This window comes from Hevea brasiliensis, chromosome 12, assembly GCF_030052815.1.
Source record: "Hevea brasiliensis isolate MT/VB/25A 57/8 chromosome 12, ASM3005281v1, whole genome shotgun sequence".
Taxonomy (NCBI): Eukaryota; Viridiplantae; Streptophyta; class Magnoliopsida; order Malpighiales; family Euphorbiaceae; genus Hevea; species Hevea brasiliensis.
Window position 1 is genome coordinate 32,427,462 of NC_079504.1, and position 3,908 is coordinate 32,431,369.

A 3,908-nucleotide genomic window follows, 5' to 3' on the forward strand; every position below is an offset into this window, starting at 1 on the left:
TTTCACCTCCAATTGGTCTCATACCAATTGGAGTTACACATTTAGAGTTATTGACTAAAATGCATACTGCCTTAATTACATTGCTTATACATCTATCCATTACACATTTACTTGCTATATGTCCACTTCCCTTACCAATTCTGTTTTGGTACATTACCAAAACCATATACCACTTCATTTTAAAGTCACATTGGGCATATTACAAACATCCTCAATACACCAAATAAAACTCTAATTCACAAAGTTCAAATACAATCACATATACACATAAACATTTCTAATTTTTACATACACTTTACACAACTAATTTATATACATATCCATCAATCCTCAATGTCATAATTCTGCCAATATCTTCATGAACTCATACATTTATCAAAGAGTCCCAAGGCTGCCGAATTGTTCCACAATGCCAAAGTGTCCTACAATTCATCAATTTCCATTCCAAGTGCACAATCACCATATACATGTGGAATAACTTACTAGGACATTAAATTACCCTAATCAACATAATTTCTCATCAAATATATGTATGAATATTTCATTAAACATACAATTCCATGGCTATCCAAAATTTATATATCAAGAACTCCTCAAACTTGAAAATTTTCTTCACAATTCAAACACCCATAACAAGTATACAAAGTTTAACAAAGCAATGTTCAAAAATACAAACTTACCTTTGGTTGGGACTTGTTAAACCTTCACTAAACTTCTTGATTTTGGTATCAAACTCTTCCTTGTGATGTGGGGACAATTTTTAATGAAGCAATCTAGGTGATTGGAGGTAAAATGAAGGAGAGCATGAAGCTTGAAGAAAAACGGCCATAGAGGTTTTTTGGAGCTTTTCATTCACGGCAATGGAGGTTTCTAATGTTGAAGATGATGTTTTAGTGGAGCAATCTGCCCACTTACTACATTTTAAAATTCCTTAGTGGTCCACTAAGTATTAGGATGATATTTGTTTAATGAAACTTTTACTTATTCCACATTAAACCCTTAATTTTTGTTATTTACTTTAGGTACCACCAAATTAATTTTTCATTTTATTTTCTAAGTATAATATTATTTATTTTTAATGGACATTTAGGTCAAAAGACAATTCGGGCTGTCAGATGACCATAATTCCCCTGTTCGGGTTGCATTCCCGATTTTTCGGTAACATCGGGTTTTGTCTGTTTCTCGATTTCTCACTTTTCTTTGTACTAATTATTTAATTTTTCTTTGATATTTCCAATGATATTTATACTTCAATAAGGGTCTATTTAAGTCCTAAAAACATTTTCCAGGGTTCCCCACAGTCCAGGGTTCCCCGCAGTCCAGGGCTAGTCAACGGTCCACGCCGTGACTTCCCGGTGCGGTCACCCATCGCTAAGTTTCCCGGCTCGCTTAACTTGGTTACATTTCTTTGCTATTATTTTTCCTTTGTTTTTCTTGTATTTTCTTCTATTTTATTTCATTATTTTATGTCTCCTCATTTATATCGAAGTGTAGTTCTAGGCATCCTAGCTGTCCGGACAACACTGGCCACCGGAACAGTAGAACGCACTACCGAACATAGGGGTGTTACAATTCTCCCCCCCTTAAATAAATTTCGTCTCAAAATTTTACCTGGCATTAGTTTCTGAACAGCTGTGGGTGCTGTCTCCTCATATCCTCTTGACATTCCCAAGTAGCTTCCTGGCCTAAATGATGGTTCCACAGCACTTTAACCAGGTGTATCTGTTTGTTCCTCAGCTGTTTCACCTCATAAGCCAGAATCTGTATGGGTTCTTCATCATATGAGAGGTCTGGATTTACCTCAATCTCTTCAACTGATAGTACATGAGATGGGTCTGATCTGTACCTCCTTAACATGGACACATGAAAGACACTGTGTATCCTAGCTAATTCCGGAGGTAATGCCAACAGATATGCCAAAGGACCCACTCTTTCCAGAACCTCATATGGTCCGATGAAGCGAGGACTCAGTTTCCCCTTTCTGCCAAATCTCATAATCCTCTTCCAGGGAGAAACTTTGAGGAATACTTTATCACCCACTGCATATTCAATATCTCTTCTCTTCAGATCAACATAGGACTTCTGAAGGTCTGATGCAGCTCTGATCAATCTGATCTTTTCCTCTGTCTGCTGAACAATCTCTGGCCCAATCATCTTCCTTTCACCAACTTCATCCCAACACAGGGGAGTTCTGCACCTTCTGCCATACAAAGTTTCATATGGAGGCATCCCAATGCTTGATTGGTAGCTGTTGTTATAAGCAAACTCAATCAAAGGCAAGTGTGTATCCCAACTACCTTCAAATTCAATCACACAAGCCCGTAGCATATCCTCTAATATCTGAATAACTCTTTTAGGTTGGCCATCTGTCTGTGGGTGGAATGCTGTGCTGAAGTTCAATCTAGTTCTTAGGGCTCTCTGAAGACTACCCCAGAATCTAGAAGTGAACCTAGGATCTCTGTCAGACACAATCGATACTGGCACTCCATGTAATTTTACAATTTCATATATGTACAATCTGGCCAATCTTTTAAGGCTATAGTCCATCCGGACTGGCAAAAAGTGAGCAAACTTGGTTAGTCTATCAACTATAACCTATACTGCATCATGACTATTCTGTGTCCTCGAAAATCTCATCACAAAATCCATAGTTATCTATTCCCTTACAATGTTTCATAGGGTGCCACATGTATGCTAGCTTGACACTTATTAATGTATACAAATTCTGTTAGTGGGATGTATCTGTCCCATCTCCCCTTGGATTCAAGGACACAAGTTCTCAGTATATTCTCGGGGGCTTATTACATTTTACAGGTTATTATTATCATTTCATTTCATTATTTATAGAAACTCAATGAGTTTCAAAATTTACCTGAATCACTTGTTTCGACTGTCCATCCGTCTGAGGATGACAAGTCGTATTAATATCTCTAAGCTTATAACAATTACTGTGGTACAGGTAATTCACATTAATATAACTGAGTCACTGACTCTAGCTACCTTACAAGTGTAGTCTTTCGATAGGCTAGTTCTGAAGTTTTAAATTTCTGACTAAAATTTTCACATTTATTTCCGATAATGTACTCTATTCGGGCGTAACTGTATCAATTTATAAATTACTTACAAATATCTTAATTTATTGTACCACGAGGAAGCACGTAGCTCTACACAATAATCCCATGTCGGTACTATAATCTGCAGCTTACAATACAAACATCGAGAACATTATATAGTCACTACGTTATAACCTCATGGACTAGGTTTTCTAACATCTTATCTTTCTCGAATCCACTAATATCCTAAATCGATTCTGATTACAATATCCATTAATAATTACTAACAGTAACATCTTTGCCCTCATCTAGAGCAATTCTATTACTGTAACTTACTTTTAGGTCCTCTTACCTTACATTAAGTAGGCTTGCCAATTAGCTTTATAATAACAATTCTTCCGAAATTAATGTCAATTGTACTTGTTATTATAGTTATTATCCTAAAGGATTAGTCACTAATACATCAAAATTCATTCCCATGTAAAGGAATAACAACAGAACATATAGTTCTGACACTAACACACAACTAAGTAGTGCTGGGATCAAATAATAACTAATTGTTTCTTTCAAAAATTAAGAACTTACTAGCAGCTACATCTGAAGTTTCTGCTCTTTCTTCTTGGTGCATAGTGGACGCACTGACTGGTGCGCTACTATATTCGGGTTGATTCACTGTGTTATAGTGGTGAGGAGTACCAACTCTATTTCTATCTTGACTCTGACTGACGGTTTGTGAACTCCGGAGAGCAGATCGAGGTGGTTTAGTACAATCTTTAGCAAAGTGTCCAAGTTTTCCGCAATTGTAGCAGGCTCCATAGGCCTTATAGCATATCTCACCATGATATCTTCCACAAG